Genomic DNA, 17352 nt, shown 5'->3' with positions numbered 1-17352 from the left:
GGTGGAGCCAAATATCAAGCTATTTTCTGCAGGGTCAACCTCCATGATTTGTAGATACTCTGATATATCTGATATGTAGGTGGCAGTGTATGTTTATAAAATATACTGTATATATATGTTTATATCACTATTGTAGCATGAAAATCTGGTGCTTCTTTCTCTCTCCTCTTGTTTAGGCATGGCATTGGTTTTGAAATTTCCATTCTATATTCTGTATACATTCTATATCTAGATTACATTCTGTATTTATATTGATATTTAAATCTCATAATTTGCCTTTCCCTTTATGCACTGAGGAAGTTTCATGACACCAGAAACCTATTTTTAAATCAATTGTTTCACTTCAAAAATACACTTGGGAAAATCAGCCTTATTTTTTCAATTTGTGCAAAGATAATTTTTTGAATATTACGTTTTTTATCTGAGAATAGTGATATGTGGATTCATGGATGAATTGGTTCAGTCGAACTCTGCAAAGGGCCACACACATCCGGTCCCTCAGTGACAAACATCCCATACTCCCCTGCTCCTTAGATAGGAGTCGTCCACTGGGGAAGTGCAGGTGCCAAGGCAGGGAGTTGAACATCTTGCGTTGTAGTTTATATCATTGCCTATGGAGCTGAGTGCCTTAGGGTTTATAGGGCACACTGTGTCATATAGCATCTTTACCTTTTTTTCAGGGTGGTTGAATCCTATAGGCGGTGATGTAAAGATCATCTCCACTGGTTTACATGAGGTGGACATGACTGAAGCCTTACAGCCTCTAGATGGAGACATCCCATTATGGCTGGTTTGTACTGTAGCTCATACAGTTCACATGTCACCTGATAAGAGCATGAACACGTCTGGTTGGCTATGAGACATAAGTACATAGATGCCTAACAATCCTGTGATTTATTGTCTCTTATTTGAGATGAAGGGCAGTAAAGTCTCACCGTATCTGTATCTGCCCCCCCCCTCCCTCAGGAGGTGTTGGGCAGCAGATGGGAGGTGATGGAACTGTGTGGTAGCGTAGGCGGTGACATGACAAGCTGTCAGGCCCTAATGCAGGCTAACATCTGGAGGTTGTTGGCCACGTCACTCCATGCCCGCCGGCAGGGCCCTCTAGCCCGGGGCCAGGAGCCACCCAGAGGGGGATACACCCAGGGCGGAACCTGGGCCCCTGGGATGGGAGGCAGCAGCAGCAATGGGTAAAAGGAACGGTGTAAGTAAGGCAGGCGTCACTTTGCCTTGTACTATAAAGTGAAAGGAAAAAATCCCTTCGCTCGCTTGTTTCATGAAGTGTGGGGATGTAAGATTGGTTCGTCTACAGTACATAAGGGTTAAAATGTAGATACTGGTGCAAGTAGGTCATCACTGTGCATGTATAGGCCTCGGAAACTGGGTGTGAAATAAATGGCTTTGAGGCTTAAATGGGGATGTGCTTCTGAAGCCGTTCCTGAAGCCATTATCAGCCGTCTTTCCCCGATGTATTTATCATGGTAAATGGCAGTGACAACCTACAAATAAAACCCATCATAAAGCATCCCAGGTGAGTGGGTGGTGCAGGCATGACTACATGCACAGCAGGATAATATAGGGCCTGTTAAAACTGTTAGTGCAAGTGAGGCGACCAGGAGCGGCACTGCGCTATTAGAGCCTCCTGGTTTTATTTTAGCCCGCCTTGAGCATCCAAGGAGCAAGTGCCTCTTCTGCTTTATTTACAGCCCTCACCCAGAGGCAATTTCACCATGATTGAGGCGAGGAAAAAAACGATCACCTCTTAAAAGTCTCTAAATTGCATCTTATTTGTCCATCTTTTAACTAACAACAAAAGGCAGGCTGACAATGGCACTGCATGTTTCTGCCTCTCATGATGACCAATTATACCTCAGACGTTATCTGGGCTGTATTAAAGATGGCACCCAGGAGATGACAAGCTACTGAGGCTTTGATGGAAAAGTTTAGGCAGAAAAAGTTTTTTCTTTTTTTATAGAAACCTTGGCTTCCGTCTGTAATCATCTTTTACTTACCTGATGCAAATAGTCTTTGAGGTTTATTCGATCTGATTGTTTTTACGTTTCTGAGTTGTAATCCCAGGGACCAGTCTAACTCTCCATTGTCAGCGTAAAAGGTTATCTTGATCTGACTCTTTCTTTCTTTCTTTCTTTCTTTCTTTCTTTCTTTCTTTCTTTCTTTCTGCACTGGTAAAAGTGACATTGCACGAACGAGCCCTTTCCTCTCTTTTAACTCTGATTTCTTCCCTGCAAGTGCTACATTCACAACAGTCTGGCAGACATGGGAAGCCATTTTTATTGGATGAACCCCAAGATCAGTTTCATGAACCCGGCATGTCCTCAGACGCGAAGAACAAGGTCCCATCAGGACTGCTCGTCTCTATCAAATCACGCTCTATTGTTGTGCGGTGGAGACAGAAGTTGGAGAGCAAAGTACCTGGGTAATTATACTCACCAGGATCGGTTTTGCACCTCTCTGACCCCTCCCATTTCCTAGGTGCAGGACTCCCCCCCCCTCCCCCGGCTGCAGCTTGGTTGGTAGGATACCTGGGCAATCAGACGCCACCCTGAGAGACATTGTATTATAATCACTCCCATTCACTACGCACTGGAGTTCAACTCTACTTCCCTCCATTATCCTGCCGAATCATCCCTCTTCCTCTATCATTTTCATTTGTTATTTGGCCACTTGATTGCGTGCTGGCGGGCCCAGTCAATCAGTCAGGCAGTCAGTCAGTCAGTCAGATAGTCAGTCAGTGAGCGAGTCAGTTCATCAGCCGATCAGTCAGTCAAGCAGTCAGATAGTCGGTCGGTGAATCGGTTGGTCAGTCACTCAGACAGATGGGAACGGCTTGGCAAACGATTGAAACACTTATGTATTAAAGTGTAAGCTACCCCCTCCTTGCCTCACCCCACACACCCACACACCCACACACCCACACCCACACACACACACACACACACACACACACCCACTCTAGCTACCGGTTGCTGTTAATGGCTTGTGCTGCTTTAATTGGTTCCTAAACGCTGTAAGCAGGGTTCCCACTGTGTGCTTAATGAACAGGTAGCACTCCATGATTACAGCAATCTCAACCCCCCCACCCTACTGCTACAGAGACCCATCACACACACACACACACGAACAGACACCACACACACTGTCCCCGGTCCCATACATAAATGGACAAAGGCAATTTGAGAGGCTTCGGTGCACTGCAGGATGCTGGGTAAATTAGAGATGAGCAAGAGAGGGAGAGAGGGATAGGCGAGGGAGAAAACAAAAGAAAATGAGGGGTGCTCTTTCACTCATTGTGGCAAATGAGTGCGAGAAATGATTACTGGTTTATGAAGGCAAGAAGAGGAGGAATCATTTCATATTGCTGTGTGCGCAGTGTGTACAGTGTGTGTGTTATTTCTGTGCAAGCATGTGTGTGTGTGTACGTGTGGAGGGGGAGCGGTGCTGTCGCTGAGATGCGTCTCTTCTTTGTCGCATCTTATTGTACTTGACATCCGCAAAATATCCCCCATCCTCTTTCACTTTTTTTCACCACCGATTTTCGTCAAGTTATTCCAACAGTTCTCAAGGGTCACTCGAGACATGGCACTTGTCTTTGATTCAGCCTCCATTCCTCTGCTCCCTCTCTTCCTTTCCTTTCCTTTCCTTTCCTTTCCTTTCCTTTCCTTTCCTTTCCTCTCCTCTCCTCTCCTCTTCCTCTCCTCCTGTATCTCTCCTCCATCTGTTAGGCCTTGTCTATCCTGAGGCATGGAGTCAGAAGCTCCTCTTCTCAGTCCGCTGATGGTGATGTGAGGTGACAGCCACTTCTCTCTCTTTTCAACATAACCACACACACACACACACATAGACACACCTACTTACCACCACACAAACACACGGGACAGAGCGGCCAGAAAGAGTAGAAACAGAGGTGGGTCTCATCGGAGACCTGTATATATGTACGGCTGGGTGGCAAACCTCATATTGTATACATATTTGTTCAAACATGTGCCAGTTCCTCAGTAATCCTCCCCACGCCGTTCCCCCTCCTACACATGTATATAAACAGGCAGGAGAAGTGGGTGAGTTTAGAGAGAAGGGGGATGGTGAGCCTCTGCCAGATGCCCTCGGTAAATTAGCGGGGAGCCCTCGGAGGGGCGTCGGGCGTCCTGACTCGCCCGTCCCGGAGGACGCAATCAGGGTGTCCCCCTCCCCTGTGTGTGAGGGGTAAGGAGGGGTGAGCGAGGGAGAGGGTCTGGTCTGTATGCGCCTGGCGCTGACACGGAGGAGCCGCGGGTCTAATTCATTAAACCAGCCTTCTAATATAAACAGCCATTCATTTCGCTCCCTGACACTGGGCCGTCTGGACAATGTGAAGAGCCCCAATAGAACTGCCATACACTGCTGTTTGTGTGGATGGTGTGTGTGTGTGTGTGTGTGTGTGAGAGAGAGGGAGAGAGTGTTGGAGCCTGGCTGTTTGTGTGTACGAAGTCTCAGAGAGCCTCTTGGTCCCAGGCAGGTACAGTGAGGCTAACCAGAGGCTTTCGTGGACCTCGACACGGTTCACAGAGAAACTGAAATCCACATCTTAGTTTAACATTACAGTTAGATGCATGGGAGAATTAATCTAGTCTGCACCGATTCTATAGTAAAGGGACGGCATTAAGATGCTGCTGACATACAGTGAGCATATTCATAAGGGTTTGACTTGTGCTGGAATCCAACCTGCAACTCTCCTGTAATGTGAGGAGTGTCAGCATGTTTCAACAGGGTTGGTGAGTAACAAGGCTACAATTATCTGAAATGTGTTACAGATACTGAATAACAAGCACAGTAAATATATAATAGACACTTAAAATTACTGTTAGAGAACTTATGCTTGAAGGAAAAAAGGATGATTGTGAGGATGTAGATGCAAGCAACGACAATACACCGTCTGCATTAATTGTCAGTTCATATTCCGTAGATATTGGAAGCAAAGTAATCAGATAAGGAAGTGAAAGTAATCACATTACATTGCATTTCAGTGAAATGGGTTATGTTACTGATTAAGGTTTTAGGCAGGCAACCTGTAATTTTTGATGGATTGCATTTGTAACCCTCCAAACCCTGTACTTTCTTTCGGTGGCCCATTATAGACGTTATAAAGACACAAAAAGATTTGAGACACACCTCCAGTGAATTTCCCATTCTTGTTCCTATTCTTTATCTCAGGTTACATATATTGGTACGTCCCTCAACATACACGTACATCATCAAATACACACACACACACACACACACACACACACACACACTGCTTCCCAGTCAAGATCTCCTGCGGAGCCAAATTGGCCAGATCAATCTCCCCATCGCATACACTTAGCTCCATTTCTTCTCTTGCTTTTTTGTTATAAAATGATGCATATTTCCTTTGTTAATGTGAGAGGACGGAAAGAGAGAGAAAAAGGATAAAAGCGACTCAGATTGTTGAAAGTGATAGTGAAAAGACAAAGTGAAGGAGGAAGCTTGACAAAAAGGAGGACAGTGGATGGGAGTAGGTATTTAGAGGTAATGATGCACAATGATGAGAAATCATAAAAGCTCAGACGCATGAAAAGCTGGACGCCGTTGTCCTGGACTTTAACTTTAATATTCTCCCAGGTTGAAATAAGTGCTGGGTGTCTTATGTTCGAGAGGTAGCAGTTAATGCAAAGCGTGACATTACACAACACAATTTTTAAAGGGAAAAAAACATATCAAATCAAATAAAATCAAATAAAATCAAATCTAATCTAATCTAATCTGTCATGTCCAATGAATCCAACCACAATATGCTGCAGTGCTTCAGCGCAGTGGGAGACAGATTTCCACTGACCAAGTGTTTGGCTGGCTGTTATTTAGGGACACGTTGACAGCAGACACTGTCGTCGACAACAGACAGGCTGTACACACCCACTGACACTGATACTGAATGTGGAATGTGGGTTTTATGGGCTTAGAAGACACACAAATATACACACTCATACATGCACTCATACATGTACGGGTGTATGCGCAGACACACACACACACACAGACACCCACGTGCACACACACACACCCATCCGTGACAAGCATGTGAGCACACACCCACCCACACATGCACACAAACACACACAAAAACGCACACACCTAGGTATCTGTGACCACTAATTGTGTCTGGCCAGTGCAGTCCCTACCAGCCAGGGTCATGGGAGTGCTGCGGTGCGGGACAGGGTAGCCATTGCGGTAGCCTCTTAAACATAGCTTATCCTGAGGCCTGTTATTACCCTGAGAAACTATCATCTTTTTCTCCTCAAAACCGGCCTGCTCAGTCGATTTAATGAAGCAGGCATTCCGATGGAGGGAAATGAGCAACAGCTCCCACAGTCCCACACAGCACCAGCAATTAATGGTTCTAGACAACAACCTCCGGGAAAGAGACAGGGATTTTCTGCAGTAACCGGGTTTATCCAGGACAGTGCCGCACAGTGTTATTATCGCTGGTCTCGCTGTTGTTTCCTTTGTTCATTTTTTTTTTTTTTTATCCCTACTGACCTTTTCAGTCGCACTTCAGGTTAAAGGCTTCGTTTTTTGTTTATCCATATGGATGATCTGTACAGTGTGTGTAATTATCATAGAAATTATTATAGAAAGAATAAAGACAAATCATGACTAAGAAAAGTGTCGCTTTTAAAGGTGCAATAAATAGGACTTTTACTGTCCCATAACACTAAATGACCATAACATATATGCAGGGGTTGATGGGGTTGTTGATCAATACCAGTGACTCAATGACACTTAGGGCTGAGGTTTCTGGCTTTTAAAAATCACTTTCCGGGCAGTATTCTGTTTTAGAACAAAAACTCCCCACCCATTGGGATTTCAACGACCGGTGTCACAAGACATTTCGTCCTCAAGCCACAAAAGCAAATGACAAAGCGGTGTTATTATTACAGTGTTCTGCAACGTGATTTATTACTTTTTCACCAGACGTTTCTGTTGAAGTTCTCTGATGTGAAAATGTGACTTTACAGGCCACCGTACCTGGCGATGTTGCTGCAATATCTTGGTCCCTGATAGTGGTCGATACATGTCATAGATTACTTAATGTCCCTTTAACATTACAAACAGAACAAATGAGCACTTGAGTTTGCACTTGCTTTAAATATTGTGATTTCAGTGATGATGAGAATTCAAAAACCATGACCAAAAACCACAAAGCAACAATTCTATTTGACATTTTGTCATGTTGGAATGAATTTCCCGCTCCACTTTCAGCTTGTTATCCGTTGTTTAAAGAAGACAGAGCCGCTAGCTGTGTGACGGGACAGCCTTTAACTTTTCTTCTGCTCTCAAGGACTCCCCTCCGCCTGTTGACTTGAATTAGTCTCCTGCTGCCTTTATTAGCAGCAGCGGTGGAATCAGAGAAGGCTGTCTGCGTGGATCGCCGAGGACGGAAGGGGGCGGGGGGGGCGACCGCTAAGTGCCTCACGTCTGATCTCTGATGGGGGTCACGGGGTCGCAGCTCAGCCTCACCCTGATGACTTCTGACACCGCCTGAACAACCAAAACCACACACACACACACACACACACACACACACAGGGTTTGGATTCAGGAACCCATACATCCACATCCCCAGGGATTGTTGCAGTACTGATACATTTCACTCAAGTACAAGTACTCTTATGTAAGTTCAATTTTGCCTCCAAAATCACTCATGTCAAAGTAAAAGAGCAGCTTCTGGAAAAAGTCCTCAGTTACTTGGAGAACAAAAGTCATTTAAGATTTTGAGCATGTTTCAAAAATTTCCCACCAAAATATTACCGATAATCCAATTTTGGAATACTCCTCGTAAATGAGTCGTCATAAGGCTTAGGGTTGGGACGGTCTCTCTCTAATCATATCACCAAATTAGCATTAATTATAGGAGGTAAAGTAGATGAGGCAGAATGACGGTGCACATTTATTGCAAATGACCGGTCTCATTTTACTCACTAGTTATGTCTAGACTTAAACCTAAATCTTACTTATGTTTAAAAATAAAACTTAATCAAGTAAAGCATGCTTTAAAAAAAATTACACAAGTAGAAGAAAAAGGGCAGACTTTTTGAAAGTATTGTACTTTGTATTGTAAATATAGTGTAATGGCAAGTATAGTAACTGGAGTAGGTGCAGTTACGTTCCACCGCTGCTTAAAGGAATACAACTGGTTTTTGGGAGATCGGCCCGTTGGTCAACTGACCCATTAAGTGATGAGAACACAGACACCAAAATCATCCATGTGTCCCTGGTAGATTATTTGCTCTACTGCTCCATGCTGACACTTTAGCTACATTATGTTGAGTCATACTAGGTGACAAGCATTTTTTTAAGGGTGAGGAAATGAGAACTTGTAGCAGCTCTAAAGCTAAATGGTAAATAATTTTAAATGATATGCAGCCAAGTCTGGCAGAGACTGAGTGCAGCTAAAAATCACTGCACAGTGGATGAATACGTAGTCGCTCACCTGAAATAGTTCTGAATATAAACCTGGATGCATTAGCTATATTGCGTTAATAATATTTCATTTTTTTAAATTTTATTACTTAGAGTCAGTCTTCTTACTTTGGATAATGCTAGTCACCTTCTATCATTATCATGGAGCACCGGAGCCAACGACCTACTGGGAAACATGGATGATTTTGGTGTCTATGTTCCTATGACAATCTTCCAAATAATTTGTGTATTCCTTTAACCTCCACACCTTACCACCCGGCTTCCCACTACTGCTTATTTAGTGCCGGCACAAAGTAGAGGATGAAAGCTCAAATCCCCTCTCCTCCCTCTCTCCTCCCTCCCTCCTCCCTCCTCCCTCCCTCCTCCCTCTCCCCAGTCTGTCTCCTGTGTGTTTATCTTCTCATCAGGGTTCTTTATTGGTAAATAAGGGCGGCCCGCCCAGCCTGGCCCCTTCTTTCTCTCCTTTTTCTCTCACTCCTTATGCCTTTACATCTCTCTCGCTCCCTCTCTCTTTCTCCCTTAACCCATCCCTCTCCCCGACTTCTCCCTCCTCCCTCCCTCCCTCTCTCCTTGACTCTGTCTGTGTGTGTGGAGCCTAAGTGCTGCTGATGTGTGTGTGTGTGTGTGTGAGTGTAACTATAGCGGCCAGTGTTTAGGCTATTAGAGCCGTCTATTTACAATCTGGAGTTTCCTATTGATTATGTCTGCCTTCTCTCTCTGTTTACACGGGGGAAATAAATAACACATGTCGCCGACTCGCTCCGACTCGACATCTTCTTTATCCTCCTTTCTCCTCCAACTCTCTCTCTCTCTCTCGCTCTTGCTCGGTCTCTCTCTCTCTTTCTCGACCTCTCGCTCCTCTCGCTCTCTTGTTCTCCCTCCTCTTCTCTCTTTGACTTTTTTTTTTTTTTACTCTCAATGCTTTTCAACTGCTTTTTTTCTATCCCTTTCATGGTTTTCTCACAACTTCCTGCTGTTAATGTGGCTTTGAGTTCAAATGCAGATTTTAACACAGTCAGAGCAATTTGTAAATGAAGACACAAAAAGCAAGTGGCACACACATGCACGCACGTACGCATGTACGCATACACACGCACACACACACACACACACACACACACAAACACACACACTCATATGTGTCATGTGCACAACCACAAACATACATCTATAGACACCCATCGGCCATAAGTTATCAACCCAGACTCAGAAACAGAAACACATACACACACATGCACACACACACACACACACACTCATATGTATATTCATGTACACACATACACACACAAGCAGAGAAGAGAGAGAGAGAGAGAGAGAGAGAGAGAGAGAGAGAGAGAGAGAGAGAGAGAGAGAGAGGACAATTACAGGGTGACAACTGCTGAAGAAGATTCTGAATGGTGGATGCATCCACAAACCTGTAGCACGCACACACACACACACACACACACACACACACACACACACACACACACACACACGTGCACACACAGCTTCTACTCTTGTACACCCCCCTCGACCTCCCCACCCCCACCCCCACCCCCACCCTCACCCACCCACCACCACCCTGCTCTTTCTTTGTGCCTCCTCTCATTGGTAACAGGAGCTGGGTGTCTGGGCTTCAAACCAGGCAGTGTGTCATACCTTCCATCCCCCCTCCCCTGCCTCCTCCGCTGGGCACGCAGCGCTCAGATAGCCCCTCTGATAAGGCCGGAGCTCCATATGAACAACAGGCACCGGCAAAATCACACACTGACTGCAGTATTCGCTCGCTTGCTTTCTCTCTCTCACACACTGCAAAAAATACCTGTTTTAACAAGTCAGTTCATCTGGGTTTGAGCTTTACTTTTCTTAAAAATCTGCCAGTGGGGTGAGATAATGTCACTTGTTTCCAGTGCAAATCAACGAGAAATTTTTTTTCTGAGACATTTTGTTGAATCGAGTGTCATTTTCTTGATAGTAAATGATCTGCTTTATTTTGCCGTTTGTCAAGATAGCAAAAAAATTCCTGAAAGAGGAAACAAGTGGAATTATCTCACCTCATTTGTTGTCACTTGTTTTAAGAAAAATATGATTTTTAGACTGGCTCTGAGACTAATAATGTGTTAAGATGCTGCATGCGCGTGCACACACACACACACACACACACACACACACACACATTCATTTACTAAAAGAGGGAGAAAATGTAGCCTTTGTACATCCGTTCCTCTATTGTATATGCTGTGTGTGTGTGTGTGTGTGCCATTGTGTCTACTCATATGTAGAACCACATATGTCTGTGCTGAACTACATTTGCATGTTTGCAACTGTATATATTTGTATAGGCTACATATATATATATTTATATATATATATATAAATTTCTCACAAAGGGGGTTATCTGAGTCTCAGCGTACGTGTGTATGTGTGTGTGTGTGTGTTTGTGTGTGTGTTAGAGGGGGGGTAGTCTCTAAAGATCACCTCTCCACAACAATCAGAAGGAGAGGGATGGAGGATGAGATGAAAGAGAGCAAAGCCAGAGAGACGCGGCGTGTTTATACGAGAAAGGCTTGAATAACAGGCTGCGGCGGTCAGTGGCTGTAACTCTAGCTGCTTGTGTGGATGCACATCTAGTGTTATGCTGCTCTCTGCACTACAGGAGGGTTCCAGACATTGTTATCCCATAGTGACACCACATATTTGACCGGCAATCAAATAAACTCTGTCTCGGTTTGGGGGCCTTTGATGCGAAAATGCCGCGGCTTGGAGTTAGAGGGCAGCGAGGAAGGATACACATGAGCATGGGTGTACATACATGAACACACAAGGCCGTAAACACACAAAAAAGCAACTTCACAACCCCTAGAGAGGGTACAAAGAGATGAGTGAGTGAGTGGGTGCTGTGATGTGGGGAGTTTCGCCTGTGGCCAACAGGGAGCAGTAGAGGCCTGGTAAAGCTGAGGCATCAAACTCCAGCAGCGGTCCAGCTGTTCTGCACACAAACTCTCTCCTCACCTCTCCTTTTGGCCCCAGCTATCAACCTGCCTACCCAACAGTCTCCAAACAGGCTGAGGTGGTGCTGTGTGAGTGTGTGTGTGTGTGTGTGTGTATGAGATATGAGTCGTGATCCTGAGAGAGAGGTGCTGTGAAAGATCTCTCAACAGGACTGCATATACAGTTCCGGATCTGAAACAAATGTGACTGATGGACATCTGTGTGTGTGTGTGTGTGTGCGTACATATGTATATCTGTGTGTGTGTGTTCACATATGCACACGTCTGCCTGTGTGTGTGTTTAAGTGTGTGTGTGTGTGTGAGTGAGAGTGAGCGTCTGCGTATCTGTATCTATGCATGCATGTTTTTCTGTTTTTCTGTTGTTTTCCACTGAACTGTATCTGGTGGCCTCGCGGTCGCCACAGACATCCCTCCAAATGACAGTCTAATCAGAATACATGTCCATGTAAAACGGCACCAGTCATTACCTTGCTAAGTATAGGACAGCCACTCTGCTTAGCCAAATGTTTTATGATAACCAGTGTGCGTTAAAATATGTGTCCTGTGGGAATTTATGTGCTGAGGAGTGTGCGTGAGTATGTCTCGGCGGCCTGCTTGGCATGACAAAGTTCAAGAAACATTCCTGCTCCGTTTTTTTTTTGGGACCTCAAATGATTCCTGGTATTTGATGCATTTGGTAATAATCGCTCGTGTTAGCAACGGTTCCCATTTGGTGACTCCAATGACATATCAGCATAAATGACTCCTTGAATGTAAAATCTTTGATGTGACTTTGATGTGCTTGAGGGTGCAGTCATATTTGTTGGTGGGTTGTGGGAGCCTAGAGGTTACACTGCAAAAAATCTCCATCTTAACAAGTCATTTAGTCTATTATTGAGTCCTAAAATTGCAATTTTCTTTGCAAGTGGGGTTAGATCATTTCACTTGTTTCCAATGCAAATCAAATAGTTTCAAGAATTTTGTAGAATCAAGTGTCATTTTCTTGATAGTGGTGCAGTTATCTGCCTTTTTCTGACTTGTTTCAAGATATTGACAGTAATTTCCTAAAAAAATCATGAAACAAGTGCAACTGCATTGGAAACAAGTGGAGTTATCTCACCCCATTGGCAGAATTTTCTCTTCTTTTAAGAAAAATAAGATTTGAGGGTTGAATATGAGATTAAATTACTTATTACAGTAAGATGGACGTTTGTTGCAGTGTAGAAGTGGTGTTATGACCAGGAGGGTGCTGGTTCAAATCCTTGGGTGGCAGAAGTGATGACAGCTTGAGCAAGACTCTTAACCCCCAACTGTTCCAGTGGAGCTGCTCAGTGACCAAAAGTAGAAGACTATTGTTTAACTGGCCAGTTACCAGGTGTGACTGTATGACTGTGAGGCAAGGCATTGCTGGACAAAGTGTGCCAGTCAACTTTCCCTGGATAAATACATGTTTAAAAGAATTGTCTATGTACTGTATCTTGACTGCAAACAGGGCTGTAATGCTGTAATCCTGGCTCCTGTACTCCTCACATTTCACTGACCTCACTTTTCTGTCTGTCTTCACTCAAAATTAACTTCCAATTCTACCATTCATAAACATCAACCAAAAAACTCCTTCCGCTCCACCTCTTTACTCCCTCTACCTCACTCCCAGCATCATGCACCGGCCCGTCCTGCTGGATGTTACATTGTTACCGCTCTCCAGGGGCAGTATCCAGCGGCTTATCTCTGTTTGGGCCGGGCCAGAGCCTGACAGGGTCTGGTCACCGTGTCCTATGGCTGAAGCCGGACTGAGGCAGAGCTGGAGGCTGGAGGCTGGAGGCTGGAGGCTGGAGGCTGGAGGCTGGAGGCTGGAGGCTGGAGGCTGGAGGCTGTGGTCAGGATGAGGGGGGCAGGAACCAGAGCTGACCCAGAGAGGCGCCTTCGCTCCGGGCCAACCTGGGGCCCTTTCTGGCCTGCCACTGCCCACGGACCGTAAACCCACTGGACAACAACGAGACAGAGAGAGAGACACACACACAAAGAGACACAGAGAAAGTGACAGAGAGTGAGAGAGAGAGAGAGAGAGAGAGAGAGAGAGAGAGAGAGAGAGAGAGAGAGGGAGAGAGGGGTGGGGGGGGTGGGGAGGGGGGTGGTGGTTGTGCTCTGGCTAACCACAGCGCCGCTTGGCATCTGCTCACACCCAGGCAGAAAGAGGCTGAAGTAAACCGTCACCGCTACACATGGACACACACACACACACACACACACACACGCTCAAACAGACACACACACATCATAAGCCATTCTGTTCATCGAAAAACAAACTATTAGTTCTTGTCATTGTGCCTTTTTCTATGTATCTTTACTGTCTCTGATCGTAGACCATGTGCTGATATGGAGCAAACAAAACAAGTCACTTGCAGAGAGGTCTTTAGTATAAATAGACTTAAATACTAGGGGAGGAAGGGAGGAAGAGTAAGGTGATAAAAAGATGACAAGTGGTCTGCCAGCCTCGAGAGCCACTGTCGTTCTAATGTGAACGTGAATGTCTGAATGAAAGAATGAAAGAATGAATGAATGAATTGTGGTGCCAATGTAGCAGAAAATGTATATCTTCCCCCTCTTCCTTTCATCTGTAATTGCAGTAAGTTTTAGTTTAATGCAAAGTCAGGTCAGTTATGTTTGGACATTTTATGCACTCCTACTCCTACATCCATCCATCCATCCATCCATCTGTCTGTCTCTCTATTCTCGTGAGTCACTCTTAATCAGAAACCCCAACTCTTACTAATGATACTAACTAATGATAGACATTCATAATCTTCTATCGGTTTTCTACATTTTGAATGAATATGAATTAATTAATAGTGATTAATTCATTCCCTTTGAATTTGACTTTTGATCATTGATGCTTGTCATTAATTCATACAGATTCTGAGCCACTTATTTACTCTGTGAAATCTCTTCTTTGTAAAATATACATACAGACATTAATACCGGCATTGGGGGCTCCTCCATTCCTTTTGAGTCTGCCCACTCAACCATTGGTATTATTGACAAGCTCTTCTCTCTGTGGTACAATAACAAACATCAAACAGAAACTCATTTACACTAATAGATACCTGCGAAATTGACAGTACAGCGCTGCTTTTGCAAGAAAACTTGTGCAGCCCTCTATGTGCAGATCATTAGCCCAGAAAAACCTTATTTTTTTCTAATTTATGGTTGTCAAGAAGAAAATAAAGGTGTTTTATCCATCAACAGCAAAATACTGGAGAGATGAGGTAGTTCTGATATTGATTAATAAGAGACTCAACTCTTTCTAAATTTTGTACTGTTTATAAATAAACAATAAATCTTAAATTCACTTTTCACGCCATAGCCCCCCAGGTCAGGCCAGGTCAGGACATAGCGTGAGAATCAGTCCCTTTATTATATCTATAACCACCAGATTCTCCATAAAGAAGACCCCCATAAAATATCCATAAAATACCGCCTCATCTTTATCATTACCCACAGCCTGAAAACAATAACGCCGTAAAACACTTTTATTTTTACTGGAGTTATAAAAAAGTACCTGTTGAACTGCTGAACATGTATTTCATTTTAATGGAGATGTTGGTTTATAGAGGGTGGTCATATGAGAGCCATCAATAGGACAAGGTGAGAGTTCACAGGGAATGGATGTGCAGGTACACACACACACAGGCACGTGTACACACACACACACACACACACACACACACACATGACATGCACATCATCGAGGATTGATGAGGGCCAGCACACATCATGTAGGTAGATGATCCGAGGGGAACAGACCTCTGTGTTTGGAACATGACCCAATAGATTCCTATTGCCCTGCTTGCTACTTAACCTGCTGCAATTAGCAGACAGGAAAAGGTCTGGCCACTGAAAATGTAATCATGAAATTAGCTGTGTGATACATCAACCCAACATACGTCTATTAAGTCCAGATTATGGATACAGCATTTGTTCATATCAGCGCTGAGGATGGCAGATAATTGGGCGCACTAATCTGGTAATGCTAACAAATGGTGAAATTACATTGAGTAATGTTGATTAAGGCGCAATATTGAACATTATGTGCACACATGCACATGGATGCATGGAGTCAGTCGTGCATGCATGCTCCAACATTGACAAAGACACACACACACACACACACACACACACACACAAACATGCACACACACAGATTCATACATATTTGTGTCACATTGTCAGGGGTCAAAGTGTGGGTTCGGTTGCACACTGCATTGACAAGTGACACCACTCATAAAACAGTGCTGTCATTAAGTACAATGTCGTTTGCCAATACATCACACTCAACTGTCATAAAAACATGGAAAACACATTGCCGTCGCAGTTATTATGCACTTTAAACCTTGACCAGCCTATAAAAATGGATGAAATTACAAGAACAGTATCAGCCCGCTTATTTTTTACGAGATTTTCGCCAACCTCTGCTAATAAAATTGACGAACTCTCCTCTGTCCTCGTTAAGCGGTGTCCCTAACGAAGCAGGACATTTATCTTGCCATACTGACTTGGCAGACGATGCAGCTAACCACAGAGTCTTCACAACAAGTGCTTGGATCCAACACAAAAACATGTCAAGTGAATCATAAATTTGTGTATAAATTTAAATGACTTTTCTCAGACTTGTACATTCATCCATTCATCTTAAGGAAGGCAGGTGCACTGTAAACTCATTTTGAACTGTGGATAATAGATAGATAGATAGATAGATAGAATTCTAGATATTATCTTGACAAATCATTATGTTAAAAAAATATCAATCCCCAGAATCTAATGTCTTTATTGTAATAAAAAATGCCTTTCTACTGGAAGCATATTATGATACTTTACTATACTACATTACCTGAGCTTTAAATACACACTGCAGTGCATTACTCCACCACACTGCACAGTGTACTTTAATATACTGTATACATCTCAGCAGATCCCCACACAGCCACTGTAACACACCAATCTAATAAAACATGGCAGATCAATTTATGACTGAATACGAAATGAGTCCCATGCACATGACCTTATGGCTGCCTGTTTAACCTAATATAACTAATATGAGCCCCATATATCACTTATTACTGATATGGAATCAATACTGGATTCAATTAGCTAATGATGCTGAAAGGTACTTCCTGGATCCATTCAGATTACAGAGCTTTTGTTGGTGGGCACACCTTGGATTGAATGTTGCATTCATTTTCAGCCCATTTGATGTTTCTTCTTCTACTGACTTAATTTTGCTCAAGTCGATTTGATGTTGCCTGCTCCAGCCGCATTATTTTGTATCTTTCTGGCTGTCCACCTGTATACCATGAATACAGAATATCACGACTAGAATGTGTAATGTAATTTATTTGATATTACCTTGCAACCTGGCCACAAAGAGGTGAATTAACACTATATACAGTACTGTAAGAGCTTGTTCACATGTAGTTTGTAGAGCTGAGGCTTTTGACTAAAACCCCTCAGACATGAGCATTACAAGCAGTTGGTAGAAGGTTTTTCATTCGATCGTGGCCAAATGTCTGGATATCATCAGGCCTGCTACATGCTCTGTAAACAGAGTGGGCATTGAATACATTAGTCCCTGCATCGATTTGAACCTCTCCCTCCAAGCACCCCCCTGCCCTTAACTCTGTTGCTCAACATAACTTCCCTTTCCCCCTCCTTTCTTCATCTCCTCTTCTCTCTCTCTCTCTCTCTCTCTCTCTCTCTCTCTCTCTCTCTCTCTCTCTCTCTTCGGGTGTCAGTCATTTCACCTCATCTCTTCCATCTTCTCTGAAAGGTTCAGCAGTATGAATACAGCGCTGACCTCAACCACAGTCGAGCAGTGGCAAATCCC

The sequence above is a fragment of the Centroberyx gerrardi genome, chromosome 10 (genome assembly GCF_048128805.1).
Source record: "Centroberyx gerrardi isolate f3 chromosome 10, fCenGer3.hap1.cur.20231027, whole genome shotgun sequence".
NCBI lineage: Eukaryota > Metazoa > Chordata > Actinopteri > Beryciformes > Berycidae > Centroberyx > Centroberyx gerrardi.
This window is presented reverse-complemented; position numbering follows the sequence as displayed.